At 45.0% G+C, this 15799-nt stretch overlaps 1 protein-coding gene across 1 annotated transcript in view; it reads left to right on the top strand.

The window, feature by feature from the left end:
• The window catches only part of LOC124555689 (homeotic protein female sterile), a 575063-nt gene that overhangs the window by 231699 nt on the left and 327565 nt on the right, over nt 1–15799 (top strand). The window lies entirely within an intron of this gene.

Here is a 15799-nt window from a genome sequence, read left to right as displayed (position 1 = left end):
TTATTTCGCTACAATTTTCTAATGCAGCAACTTCTCTGTATACTACAGCATCATCCGCGAAAAGCCGCATGGAACTTCCGACACTATCTACTAAGTCATTTATATATATTGTGAAAAGCAATGGCCCCATAACACTCCCCTGTAGCACGCCAGAGGTTACTTTAACGTCTGTAGACGTCTCTCCATTGGTAACAACATGCTGTGTTCTGTTTGCTAAAAACTCTTCAATCCAGCCACACAGCTGGTCTGATATTCCGTAGGCTCTTACTTGGTTTATCAGGCGACAGTGCGGAACTGCATCGAACGCCTTCCGGAAGTCAAGAAAAATAGCATCTACCTGGGAGCCTGTATCTAATATTTTCTGGGTCTCATGAACAAATAAGGCGAGTTGGGTCTCACACGATCGCTGTTTCCGGAATCCATGTTGATTCCTACATAGTAGATTCTGGGTTTCCAGAAATGACATGATACGCGAGCAAAAAACATGTTCTAAAATTCTACAAGAGACCGACGTAAGAGATATAGGTCTATAGTTTTGCGCATCTGCTCGACGACCCTTCTTGAAGACTGGGACTATCTGTGCTCTTTTCCAATCATTTGGAACCCTCCGTTCCTCTAGAGACTTGCGGTACACGGCTGTTAGAAGGGGGGCACGTTCTTTCGCGTACTCTGTGTAGAATCGAATTGGTATCCCGTCAGGTCCAGTGGACTTTCCTCTATTGAGTGATTCCAGTTGCTTTTCTATTCCTTGGACACTTATTTCGATGTCAGCCATTTTTTCGTTTGTGCGAGGATTTAGAGAAGGAACTGCAGTGCGGTCTTCCTCTGTGAAACAGCTTTGGAAAAAGGTGTTTAGTATTTCAGCTTTACGCGTGTCATCCTCTGTTTCAATGCCATCATCATCCCGTAGTGTCTGGATATGCTGTTTCGAGCCAGTTACTGATTTAACGTAAGACCAGAACTTCCTAGGATTTTCTGTCAAGTCGGTACATAGAATTTTACTTTCGAATTCAATGAACGCTTCACGCATAGCCCTCCTTACGCTAACTTTGACATCGTTTAGCTTCTGTTTGTCTGAGAGGTTTTGGCTGCGTTTAAACTTGGAGTGGAGCTCTCTTTGCTTTCGCAGTAGTTTCCTAACTTTGTTGTTGTACCACGGTGGGTTTTTCCCGTCCCTCACAGTTTTACTCGGCACGTACCTGTCTAAAACGCATTTTACGATTGCCTTGAACTTTTTCCATAAACACTCAACATTGTCAGTGTCGGAACAGAAATTTTCGTTTTGATCTGTTAGGTAGTCTGAAATCTGCCTGCTATTACTCTTGCTAAACAGATAAACCTTCCTCCCTTTTTTTATATTCCTATTAACTTCCATATTCAGGGATGCTGCAACGGCCTTATGATCACTGATTCCCTGTTCTGTACATACAGAGTCGAAAAGTTCGGGTCTGTTTGTTATCAGTAGGTCCAAGATGTTATCTCCACGAGTCGGTTCTCTGTTTAATTGCTCGAGGTAATTTTCGGATAGTGCACTCAGTATAATGTCACTCGATGCTCTGTCCCTACCACCCGTCCTAAACATCTGAGTGTCCCAGTCTATATCTTGTAAATTGAAATCTCCACGTAAGACTATAACATGCTGAGAAAATTTATGTGAAATGTATTCCAAATTTTCTCTCAGTTGTTCTGCCACTAATGCTGCTGAGTCGGGAGGTCCGTAAAAGGAGCCAATTATTAACCTAGTTCGGTTGTTTAGTGTAACCTCCACCCATAATAATTCACAGGAACTATCCACTTCTACTTCACTACAGGATAAACTACTACTAACAGCGACGAACACTCCACCACCGGTTGCATGCAATCTATCCTTTCTAAACACCGTCTGTACCTTTGTAAAAATTCCGGCAGAATTTATCTCTGGCTTAAGCCAGCTTTCTGTACCTATAACGATTTCAGCTTCGGTGCTTTCTATCAGCGCTTGAAGTTCCGGTACTTTACCAACGCAGCTTCGACAGTTGACAATTACAATACCGATTGCTGCTTGGTCCCCGCATGTCCTGACTTTGCCCCGCACCCGTTGAGGCTGTTGCCCTTTCTGTACTTGCCCAAGGCCATCTAACCTAAAAAACCGCCCAGCCCACGCCACACAACCCCTGCTACCCGTGTAGCCGCTTGTTGCGTGTAGTGTACTCCTGACCTATCCAGCGGAACCCGAAACCCCACCACCCTATGGCGCAAGTCGAGGAATCTGCAGCCCACACGGTCGCAGAACCGTCTCAGCCTCTGATTCAGACCCTCCACTCGGCTCTGTACCAGAGGTCCGCAGTCAGTCCTGTCGACGATGCTGCAGATGGTGAGCTCTGCTTTCATCCCGCTAGCGAGACTGGCAGTTATTTGGAACAATTCTTCCACGAAAAACTGAGTGAATTTTGTATACTGTACATTTCGTTGCCGTTGATTCTGTTAGCGCCATTTTTCATTTTGGTAATTGATAGTTCGCGATTTTATTATTTCTGTGTTTATAGTCTAAAAAGTAACGAATTTTACACAACATTTCGATGACCAACTGAACCGACGCCACTTGGCTGATGTTATTGGCGTCACATCTCTAGTCCTGTATGAGAGTCAGTAGAGTAGCGCTGGTAAGAATTTTTGCTGTCTGTGACATTATGCTAACAATACTTACGTAATTCGAACGACTCCGAAACAACTTCGTGCAGCGATACGATCCTGCATAGAAGCTGAAGCATGTTACTTTGTTGCCAATATAGCACCTCGTGCAAATTCGGTAGAAAAATAAAATTTTGAAAAAAATCTACCTGCTTGGGTATCTGTCGTCGTCAGCTGACATGATAAATTTGAAATTTCTCATTTTCGGTTAAAGCTTTCGACTCAGTTGTTCCCGGACCACGTTTCTATATCTAGAAATACTGAACATAAATGGAGTACTCTCTTCTGAAGGACATAGCGTGTTTCCCTCAGGAATGTGTGTTTCTCTTCGCCTGCACGGAAACTTTGCGGCGTGAGCTCGTTTGCAGTGTCGCTCAAGGTCAACACCACCCACAGTTCACGAGCGACCGTAATTATTTTTACATCGCACTCCTATTTTTTTTCGGTGTATCTGCTCAGTTACCGTAAGCTATTTCTAGAACATTTACGGCTCGTCAGAACGCAATTACAATGAATTTAGCGATCTAATGTAGCTACGTGTTTCGCTGTGTTACGCGGAATGAGTGAGTGAATGGCTCACTGCGGTAGCTGAACCAGAGACATGAATGTGTATTCAGTACCTTCAGAGAAGTAACTATAATAGTTGCTTAAATGAATTCACTCTTTTTCTCTATTCTGAGGACTACTCAGATACTACAAGGCATCTTACCTCTCTACTGAATTTGTCAGAGGGATATTAAAGAAACGCGTACACGTGAGTGCCCGGTGGTCTTCTAATTGTATAGCGAGAAAGAGTTCACGGCACTAATAAAACTAATAAAATAAAGTAAAGAAATATATGAAATACTTCAGTCGGATACGAATTGAGTGCGGGTAAGAAAAAATTTGACCAACGGAACGTAATCGGCACTCAGAGTTCAGCCAACCAATGAAAACAAATCTGAATACGAACACTGTTGACTCTGTCATAGTTAGTTGCTTGGCGTAAGGAAAACTTGCGAGTAACTACTGACTTAACGTATTAGAGGATACCGATTCGGTACTTGCGTCTTGCGAAATAGTTTCTCTTTAACGACCACATACTATTTACAACGATCCTGTTGGTAAGGTACTGCGTGATCAGATGAAGCTTGGTACCGACTCTAATTTGTTTTTGTCAGTAAGCAAATCGTCTAGTTAGGCCAGGCCGATAAGTACAACAGTATTCGTCTATTCGACCTAGAAACTTGGCCAACAAGGAGACGAGAGGAAAAGATGTAGCATACAGTTCCTGATCACTAGACTGTGTGCCTACATCGCGCGCTAAATCCCAAATCCCTCCGCATTGTTTCACGAATTTGAGGCGTATGACAATGCTTCTGTTGAGATGTGAAGGTCGATGGCTCCGTTAGGCGTTATGTGTATCGACATCGGATTCCACCTCCTCTTTCTCTCTCTCTTTTATTCCGTACTCATCTATAACAACATAACACTAGATAGCACATTATTTCGAGACAAAAATCCACACGACACACAAGGCAACGTACATCTCTCTCACTAGAACCTTTGCCAGGACAGCAATGGGCGATTCTGTTTTGTCCCTTAATGCCACTGAGAGTATAGCACTGACTACCTCTTTCCTAGCGATTACACCGTAGCAGGAGGACCGCTGTTTCCATTATTCGGAAAAGTTTGTATTAATCAAATGAAACTGTATGGTTCCAGAGACCTTACGCAGGTCTCAAACATCTATGATGTATGTGTGCAGACTGAGGAGGTGAATGAAAATTTGTGCTAATGACGGGAGTCGAACCAGGGCCTCCTGCTCACTAGGCAGATACGCTAACCACTATGCCACTTTGGCATGCCGCCATGCTCAATCGAAGTTCCCATTCACACCTCAGCCCACTTTGTACAAATTTTCATATGTCACTTCAGTCACATATACGTAAGTTTATTTTTTGTACCTTTGTGGCCGGATGCCCTCCTTGTCATGACAACCATCCTTTAATTTCAGGCAGGGAAGCGGTGAGCACCATCCGTCTGTAAATCATGTAAACATTGCTCTTTGTCTTATAGTATTTGAACTTTTTGTTTATCTTACTTTTCTGAGGTAGACACTGAAAAATAGCTCAGCACTTGCCTAAAGCCGGCCGGAGTGGCCGAGCGGTTCTAGGCGCTACAGACTGGAACCGCGCGACCGCTACGGTCGCAGGTTCGAATTCTGCCTCGGGCATGGATGCGTGTGATGTCCTTAGGTTAGTTAGGTTAAAGTAGTTTTAAGTTCTATGGGACTGATGACCTCAGAAGTTAAGTCGAAAGTGCTCAGAGCCATTTTGAACTTGCCTAAACAGGCATGGAAAACAGCCCAAAAACCATAGTCAGGCTGGCCTATGTACCGTACAAATGGTCGTTAGTCTGGCAAGCTAGCACGCTGTGCGATAAGCTTTACTAACTTGTCATAGCCCTAACTGATGATGACTAAACAAAACAGTAAATTATTATATAACAAAGGCTGTAAATCTACTGCTAAATCTGAACTAAGTGTGGTGTTTACATGCTACATAGGTATCTTCATGGTGCGACAAATAGCAGTTAACCCAAAACAATAAAATAATGTGCGACTCACCACATCAGTACTCAGAAATTTTTGTTAGACGTTAAATTACACAAATGCAAAGGTTTAGATTCAACATTATACCTAATGATTACAATTGCGGACAACTTGAATTGAAGTCATCCCAAAGAAATTTTCTGCTGAAGTCGAACCAAAAACTGACTTTTATTGTCAGAACAAAGACAAGATGAAACAAATCTACTGAAGAGAATGCCTACACTAAGCGTGTTCGTCCTCTTATGGGATATTGCTGGGGACTGTGGGATCCTTGTCACATATGATTGAAGGAGGGCATCGGAAAAGTTCAGAGGAGGACAGCTCGTTTTACATATTGCGAAATACATGAGAGAGAGCGTGTTGGACTGCCAGTTATTGAAAAAAATGCGAGATCACGAAATTTCGGTCTCCAATTTCCTCCCCTGAATGCCAAAATATTTTAGTGATCCCAGCTACGTAATGAGAAATGACAATCTTATTAAAATAGGAGAAAGCGGAGCTTACACGAAAATATTTACGTGGTCATTTTTCCCGTTTGCTGTTGGTGAGTGGAATGGTCTAGAAACAGTCTGGACGTGGCTCCATGAACACTCTGACGAACACGAGTGAATTGCAGACTAATCATGTAGATGAGATTTGTTCCTATCCTCTTAGTCTGAGAGAATTGAAACGTTGAAAATCACTATTCTAAAACTTCCATTGGACGCCTATATGTCCCACCAGTTATTACTGTATGGAAGTGACGAATATAACATCAATATTTTTTGTTCTGCCTAGCTCGCCGCGTAACATACGTCATATGATATTTTCTAATGAATAAAAGAAACAATACTAATTAAACTACTTTCACCGTACCTGGAATTATTAATTTTAAAATATAGTGCCAATTATGTATTAGCGACTATTATTGAGTTCATCTGTCGTCTGGCGGGGGGCCAACGTGTCTCGTGCAAAGCAAATAGCGGTTTCTTAGCCTTCAGCCACTCTGCTGTACCGGTGACGCCGAGCTCCGGATCCATACGTCACAGCATTCCTCTGGCCCGGACAATGGACTCGATTGGTTTAAAACAGTTCCGCGACAGTAAGTACGAGAGTAGTGTAGCTGTGCAGGACGGCACAGGGCACGCTGTGCTTCCGGCAGCTGCGGCGGCGGCGGCGGCGGCGGCGGCGGCGGCGAAGGCCAGGCCAGCGTTGCGTAACCTGCACGTCGCCAGCGCCGTTCTCGCCGATCTGCACTCCCCGCTCCGTAGCGCCACCGGTCTCTCATCGCAGACGCCGTTCGTTTCATTACTGCACACAAGGTGGTGGATTTATAACACAAGATTCATCCGGCAAACTCGTGCAAAGGCACAATTTTTAATCTAAATAAGCACCCCTTTTGGTACCAAACATACCATCGACGGCATATTAGAGTACATGAAAAGAATTAGAAGTTGCGAATACGCACAACCATCAGCTGTATGATGGAATGACGACAGTGAAAATTTGGGCCAGACAGGGACTCGAACCCCGATTACCCGCTTATCGCGAGTGATTGCCTTACTATTAGACTATCCGAGAACGCTCCACAGCCAGACCCAAATATCTACATATCACCGACCATGTGTCTGGCCGTGGAGTGTGCACGAATAGTCTAATGGCAAGGCGACTGCTCGCTATAAGCTGGGTTCGAGTCCCGATCCGACACAAATTTTCATTGTCGTCAGTCCATTACACAGCTAATGTGTGTCCATATTCGCAACTGCGAATACATTCCATGTATGGAAAGACCACATAGGTAATATTGTGGGGAAGGCGAAACAAAGATTGCGCTTTGTTGACAGAACACTTAGAACATGCGACAAACCAACTAAAGAGACAGCCTACATTACACTTGTCCATCCTCTGCTGGAATATTGCTGCGCGTTGTGGGATTCTCACCAGGTAGGATTGACGGAGGACATCGAAAATGTGCAAAGAAGGGCAACCCGTTTCGTGTTATCGCGCAATAGGTGTGAGAGTGTCACTGATATGATACGCGAGTTGGGGTGGCAGTCACTGAAAGAAAGGCGGTTTTCTTTGTCGAGATCTATTTACGAAATTTCAATCACCGTCTTTCTCTTCCGAATGCGAAAATATTTTGTTGACAACCACCTACGTAGGGAGAAATGATCATCATAATAAAATAAGAGAAATTAGAGCCCGAACGGAAAGATTTAGGTGTTCCTTTTTCCCACGCGCCATTCGAGAGTGGAATGGTAGAGAAGTAGTATGAAAATCGTTCGATGAACCCTCTGCCAGGCACTTACATGTGAATTGCAGAGTAATGATGTAGATGTAGATGTAGTCGCAGCAGTGTCTGATCCTTCGGACATGCGAACATCATCCATGTCTGAATGAACAATGTATCGTAATTCTGAACAACACAGCCACTGCAGTATTGTATGGGTACAAGAGTATGCAGTTTCCACGAAAACAAAAAGTCTATTCTGTATCTAAAGGGACCCCTCACATGATCAACTTCACTCAAAAATCGACGCACCACCGAATTATCCGTATGTGACGGAAATTGGTAGATATGATGTACCTATACAGACAAACAAATGATTACAATTTCAGAAAAACTGGATGATTTATTCAAGGGAAAGAGCTTCACAAACTGAGCAAGTCAGTAACGCGTTGGTCCACTTGTGGCCCTTATGCGAGCAATTCTTCAGCTTGGCATTGATTAATAGAGTGGTGGATGTCCTCCTGAGGGATGTTGTGCGCAGCGGAGGTTCGAATCCACCCTCGGGCATGGATGTGTGTGTTTGTCCTTAGGATAATTTAGGTTAAGTAGTGTGTGAGCTTAGGGACTGATGACCTTAGCAGTTAAGTCCCAGCCGGCCGCGGTGGTCTAGCGGTTCTGGCGCTGCAGTCCGGAACCGCGGGACTGCTACGGTCGCAGGTTCGAATCCTGCCTCGGGCATGGGTGCGTGTGATGTCCTTAGGTTAGTTAGGTTTAAGTAGTTCTAAGTTCTAGGGGACTTATGACCTAAGATGTTGAGTCCCATAGTGCTCAGAGCCATTTGAACCATTTGAGTTAAGTCCCATAAGATATCACACACATTTGAACATTTGATGTTGTGCCAAATTATGTCCAATTGGCGAGTTAGATCGTAAAAATCCCGAGCTGGTTGAAGTTCCCTCCCCATAATGCTCCAAACGTTATCAATTGGGGAGGGATCCGGCAACCTTGCTAGCCAAAGTAAGGTTTGCGAAGCACTAAGACAAGCAGTAGAAACCCTTTCCGCGTGCGCGCGGACATTATCTTGCTGAAATGTAAGCCCAAGATTGCTTGCCAAAATGGACAACAAAACAGGGCGTGGTATGTTGTCGGCGTACCGCTGTGCTGTAACGGTGCCGCGGATGACAACCAAAGGGTCCTGCTGTGAAAAGAAATGGTACCCCAGACCACCTCTCCTTGTTATTGGGCCGTATAGCAGGCGACAGTCAGGTTGCTATTCCACCGCTGTCTGGGGCGTCACCAGACACGTGTTCCCTGGTCACAGAGGCTCAGTTAGAAGTGATAATCATCACTGAAGACAATTCTACTCCAGTAAATGGGATTCCAGGCCGAATGTGCCAGACACCACTGTCAAAGGGCTTGTTAGTGAACAGTGGTTAACGGTAGTCAGCGTAAGGGGCGCCGTGAGTTCAGCATTATTTCTGTGAGCCTACTGTTAATGGTGCTTGTGGTCGCAGAAGGACCGGCTGCACGTCGTACGGGCGATAACGATGAGTGCCTCTCCGCTCTGACAATTGCACGGTTCTCAGTTTCTGTCGTCTCCCAAGGTCGGCGGATTCCATTTTGATGCTGTGTTTGACATGGTTCACCCATTCCTGCCAACATCATCGAATAGGGATACAACTCCTGCTGAAATGTCTAGCGATTCGCCTATTACTCCAACTGGTTTGTTTGAGCACAACTACACGTCCTCTCTCAAATGCTGCTATTTGTTTACAATGTTCACGCGCCTATCTACGAGGCATAGTTTTTGTCCAACTGAGTACACGGAATGAAATTCGCAAAGACTTTATGCGCTGGTAAAATTTGTAAATTTGTGCCGGCCGCGCTGGCCGAGCGATTCTAGGCACTTCAGTCCGGAACCGCGTGACTGCTACGGTCGCAGGTTCGAATCCTGCCTCGGGCATGGATGTGTGTAATGTCCTTAGGTTAGTTAGGTTTAAATTGTTCTAAGCTCTAGGCCGCTGATGACCTCAGCTGTTAAGTCCCATAGTGCGCAGAACCATTTGAACCATTTTTTGTAAATTTGTGGTAAGATCTTATGGGGCTAAACTGCTTAGGTCATCGGTCCCCAAGCTTACACACTACTTAATCTAACTTAAACTAACTTACGCTATGGACAACACACACACCCATGCCCGAGGGAGGACTCGAACCTCCGACAGGGGGAGCTGCGCCGACCGTGACAAGACGCTACCCCGCGCGGCTGTTCATAAGCATCCGGACATCAGTTACAGGAGAGAATTTCGAGTGTGCCCACTCTTCTCCTTTGATGGCTCGATCTGTGCTGGAGACACTTTCAAAAAGGCGCTTGAATGTCTGTGGAGGACTGGCAGCACATTCTTCAAGAGCCGAAATCGAGAAGGTAGTGATACCGGACGTCGGAGCAAAGTCGACGTTCTAACTCATCCCAAAAATGTTCCATTGGGTTCAGGTTGGAACTCTGGCAGGCTAGTCCATTTCAGGACTGTTATCATCCACAAACCGTTATGTCACAGATGCTGCTTCATGACAGGCTATAGTCATGCTGACACCGTCAGTCATCTCAGAGCTGTGCCGCTACTGCACGCAATACAAAATGCGGTAAAATGTGTCCATATCCTTCCTCATTTAGAGTTTTCTTAAGGGCAATAGGGGAACCAGACCCTAACCGCGAAAATCATCCACATACCGTAACACCACCTCCCTCGTTCTTCTCTATTACGGCAAGTAACGTTCTCCAGACATTCGCCAAGTCCAAACCCTTCCATCGGATTGGCACAGGGTATAGCTTGATTCATCACACCTAGTAACCAGTGTCCAGTGGCGTCGCTGTTTACATCACCCGAAGCGTCGCTTAGCAGTGACTTCAGAAATATGTGGCTTATGATGAGCTGCTCGACCATTGTACCCTGTTCTTTTTAACTCCACGTGCACAATCATTGTGGTAGCTGCAAAGCTGGTAGCACTTAGGAACTCGCGAGTGGTTGATTCCGCTGATTTCATGCGATGTTTTTACAACCTACCTCCGTAATGCTCTAAGGTTTCTGTCCGTCAGTACATGACCCCTGCCTTGTCTCGATCCAGCTGTGCTTGTTCCTTCGCATTTTCACTTCACAATGAGATCAGCAACAGTCGACTTACACAGCTTTAGAAGAATTGAAATGGAAGTTATAGATTTGTTACTGAGGTGATTTTCAATGACCAGTCCCCGTTCGATGTCGCTGAGTTGTCCTGACCGATTCATTTTGTAATTACTGATTTTCTACTTCTAACGCAATACTCCCTGCGTCCCTTTATACTGACATCCAGTGGTCAATTTCTTATTACACAGGGGTGTCCGGATACATTTTATCCGATTGTGTACTTGAGGGGACATCCACAGCAGTGCATTTTTCTTCAAGGGAATAGAATGCATGTAATCCTCGAAAGCGACGGAAATGTATGTTGGTGTCGCAAGCGTTTCCGGTACTTGCAGTTATTCTAGTAGGTAAATGTCACAGGTAACACGTTGGTCACTTGTAAAAAATGGCACGAGTAGAGATTTAGTATCCTTCAGATCCGTCAAACGATGCAAGACGTAGAGTGCCTCAACTATCCAATGAAGCGTTTAACTGGAAGTGCTGTGAGAGTGTAGTTCTGGTTGGAGGTGGTTCTGTGATATTTTTCGTACTGTGGCCTGGGCCCTTTAATTCAGTTTACTGTCAATATGACCCAGAACGTTTAACACTCTCGTTGAATGTTGCCCTTTTCTCGAAATCTTTATGGTGAGAGTGCTGTGGACACTCACGCCTTCCAAGATGAGAACAACTGAATACACAGGGTACCTCTACTGATCCACTAAATTGCCCGATATTAATCGCATAGAAACAGTCTGGGACTGTTTCGAAGAGTAGGAGAAACGTAGCAATCAACATACGCGCAATTTGGTAGCTCTATGAGATCATTTCATCAGTGAGAATCGTCATCTTATCGTGGTGCACTTGAAAAAACTTGACGTGTTTGTCGTCCCCAAATTTGGGCCTTTATCGAGACTAGAGGCAATGTTACACTGTATTAGCGTGGTGTCTCCTGGGGGTGACTAATTTTCATCCATTGTGCTTACGTATTCCGCATATAATCTTACTCGTGAATAGGCAAAACATTGTCACCCAGTGCTCACTTAACAGTGAGCGAATCCACCTGGCAACGACTGGTGTTATCGAGAGAACACACCTTTTCAAATTCAGCAGAATAAACAAACATCTCACAAAAACCCTCGAAGACATTTGTTTGGGGTATGCTGCTGTGTAGAAGTGAAACAGGGACGCTCTGAAAAGCAGAAAAACATAAAACAACAGCCTTGGAGATGTGTCGCATTAGAATGCTCTATTTCCTGGGTAGATAAGGTACCAAACGAAGAGGTTCTCCACACAGTGGAGGAAGAGAAGCCTTGTCTTCTGAAGGTGATAGAACGCATAAGGGACACATGGGTCAGTCATTTTCTGGGACATTATAGCACCATTAAAAGTATCATTAAAGGGGTCGTAGAAGGAAAAAATATACAAGAGGCAGACAGAGACCAGAATATATCAACCAGATCGTGGAGCATATCAGCTGCATCACCTAACCCGTTCTCAAGAGGAAGTCGAAGACAGAAATGCATGGCGAACAGCTGCTAACCGGCCTGATGGTTGAACATCTAAGAAGAAGAAATAACCTCACCGGACGGAAAATCACCCCAGTGAGCACGCATAGATGAATCGCTAGGCCTTTACAAATGGCGGAGCGATCGAGCCACGCGCTCAACAGCACGCGCTCTGCCTCTACTTGAGCATAAGGCAGTAGCAATCAGTGAGACAATTTTATTTCAAGCGGACATTGTACATAAACATGGGTACATGTAAGGATGTGGCAGAGTGGCAGAAAGAGGCAATGTTCTTGGAGTGTAACCATAGTCATACGGTATGTGAAGTTGCGGGATTTGTTGGTGCTTCGCGGCGGGCTGTTCAATGTGTCTACAGGCAGTGGTGAAACATATGTGGCCACGATACACGTTATAATTCTGGGCGGAAAAAGATCCTGACTGAGAGGTACCGGAGAAGAGTTTCGCAGCTTGTGAATCAAAATCGCTACCAAACCCAACAGGAATTGCTGTAGGCGGTGAATGAATTTCCATCTCAACCTGTTAGCGAGAGATCATTGCGACGGTAACTGCATGTAATCAACATTTGGAGTGGGTCACCTCGCAAGAGCCATTGTTCTCACAGGCCCATAAAGACCAAAACAGCAAATTTCATCGAATTGGAAGAATGTGACTGGTTTCTGAACACTCCCCTACCCTATGACTTCTTATCTGGCCTGCTATATCACCTGTTTCGAACTGCATAGAAAATCTGCGGGCCATTTTGGAACAGCAGGTAAGTCGCGACATCTGCATCCTCGCAATTTGGTGGAATTGTGTGATCAGTTCCTCAGCGATTGTCTTAACCTGGATGTGTCGTACCTGCACAACCTTTTAGGCTCGCTCCCGAACCGGATCCACGCTGTTATGAAGTCCAGGGGCCGAACTACACGGTATTAAATGATGCTTGTACTGACTTCTCGAGGGATGACTATTTTTTTGTCTGGTGAGCTGCCACTGCCACTATCTGGCGCTAATAAGGAGCATTTAGTGAGATAACGCAATGCTATGGATACTATTCTCGTAGCGCAGGCATACAGGATTCGAAGCCTCAATCATGTTTAGATCGCCTATGCGTTGTCTAAAGCGTTTAAAGCAAATTCTAGAAAATGGTTCATATGGCTAACCTAAGAACATCACACACGTCCATGCTCGAGGCAGGGTTCGAACCTGCGATCGTAGCAGCAGCGCGGTTCCGGACTGAAGCGCTTAGAACCGCTCGGTCACAGCGGCCGGCAAGGCAAATTCTCTCATAACACTTTCCGCATGCCCCGGCAGTGACCTTCCCTTCCGTTGTCCGCTCGATATTCATTGCTTCAGTGATGATCATCCTTCGTATTCTACCAAGAAAGAAAAGCTCACACGTGGCCTTTGTGCGCAGAGCTTTCACCGGTTTGTGTCTGCCTGGCGCCGGCTCCGTAGCTTCGTTGTGCCACGTCTCAGCGAGCTGCAGCTACTCGGCCTGCGCGCGCGATTTCTATTGTCTTGTCTCCCGTGTACTGCCTCCATTGGAAACCAGTGCAAACGCCGCAACTGTCATCTGCCGATACTTGGAAAGCAGTTAGACCAACCACTGCGGAGCATACTGTAAAATAAATTTAACGAAAATATCAACGACTAGCACCTGCGGATCAGTTATTAGCAGGACTCAGCATTGTGCGGGCCATTGCAGTGTTACAAATATGTGAGGACACATGACAATTTGTGCCAGACCACGTCTCGAATCTGGCTACCTTGCTTATTGCGAGCATTCACCTTTACGAATAGGCTCACTATTGAAGTTATTCCCCTACTTTTCGAACAAACAACCCTAATGTTTACGATTTCAAGATAAAACGCCAAGAGAGCGGATATCGTGGACGAAACGGACGTATTGTCAACAGTGTCCCACGGAAGTGTGACAGGACTGCTCCCGTTCTCTATGCAGGGTGGTCAGAAACAGTCTGAAAAGCCTGTAATGGAGCTGCAGGGAAGGGTGAGCTAAAGAATAACTGTTATGAAAACAAATGGATACGTTGCGTCGTTCCAGATTTAATTAGAATTTGAAGCTAGCCAATCATGTCGGTGCGCGCACAAATTGAAGCATTTTCATGCGCTAAAATGCGGCAATGCACAGACATCTATGGGCCCATGAGATACCACTTGTTCAAGTGCTCATTACCAGTTAAAATGTTCCTTTTTCGGATTTGATAAATTTAGGCTAGGTGAGCGAAAGCTACGTCTGTTCGATTCGAGAAAACCAAACGGAGGCTCGATTGGCGACACACTCAGACAGGCTGCTTCATTTTGCTCGCGCAACGACCTAATTGTCATACTGCAATCTTGATCAAATCGGAAAGGGTGCAAAATACCGAATTTTTTTCTTAACAGTTCATTCTCAGCACAACACTACCGCGCAACACCCTTAGAAGCTTTTAGGCTGTTTCTGACCATTGGGTATACGTAAATGTTCACATCATTTACGTTCACGATGGGGTGAGCAATTACCTGCGGCTACTTGCTGATGACAATGTATTTCACGGGAAAGTGTCATCGCTGGGTGACTGCAGAAGGATGCAAAATGGCTTTGATAGAATTTGTATTTGAAGTGATAAATGTCAGCTTCCTCGAAATGTGGATAAACGTAAGTGAATGCTGATGAGTAGGGAAAACAACCCCATGATGTTCGAATTTGGTATTAGTAGTGTGCAGCTTGACACAATTACGTTGATTAAATATTCAACCGTAACGTTGCAAAGCGACATCAAATGCGATGAGCTCCAAAGACCAGCTGTAAGAAAGGCGAATCGTCGACTTCTGTCTATCGGAAGAATTCTAGGAAACTGTAGCTCGGGGAAGAACTTTATGCAAGCGTAGCTTATCTACAAAGGAGATCGCGTGCGGGAACACTTGTGTGACTCATTCTTGAGAACCGCTTGAGTGTTTCGGATCCACACGAGTTCGGATTAAGGGAAAACTTGGTAGCAGGTCTGAAGTGTGCTGCTAGATTGTTATCGGTAGCGAGTGTTGGGAGAATTCTCCTTGCACTCCAGCGGGAATCTCCGCAGAGAAGACATTCTTTTCGGGAAACAGTATTAAGAAAGTTTAAAGAATGGGCATTTGCGAGCAATTCTACTGCCACCAACATATATTTCGCGTAAGGTGCGCGAAGACAAGGTAAGAGGAATCAGGGGTCATGCAGAAACTTATAAAGTGTGTAAAAAATTACGTATACAAAATATTAGAATGGTTAGCGGGTGTAAAAATAAATAAGTTTTCATGTGACAAAAATATCACAAGTGCACCGCTTCCCCACTAGCAGTCATTCCTTGAAGCGTTCGACGCTGCACTTGCCTTAGGCCAACGTTCACATCTATCTTGACTGTTTTGTGTGCAACACAGTAAATAGGAATCTGTTTAGCAACAAAGTACATGTTGCTACTAGAAAGGGTCAGTTTTGTGTGGCTGGTAATGTTCGCGACTGATTGGGTCATACCTTCTATGTTCTACTCTCAGTGAAGGACAGTACAGTACGTTTCTCCTTAAAGTGCTGCCGGAAATGTTGGAGAATGTGCACTTATCAGTCGGGTAGCGACCATGGTTCCAGCATGATGGGGTCCACCACACTTTGCCGTTGTTACCATAGACC

This window comes from Schistocerca americana, chromosome X (assembly GCF_021461395.2).
Source record: "Schistocerca americana isolate TAMUIC-IGC-003095 chromosome X, iqSchAmer2.1, whole genome shotgun sequence".
NCBI lineage: Eukaryota > Metazoa > Arthropoda > Insecta > Orthoptera > Acrididae > Schistocerca > Schistocerca americana.
This window is presented reverse-complemented; position numbering and strand designations above follow the sequence as displayed.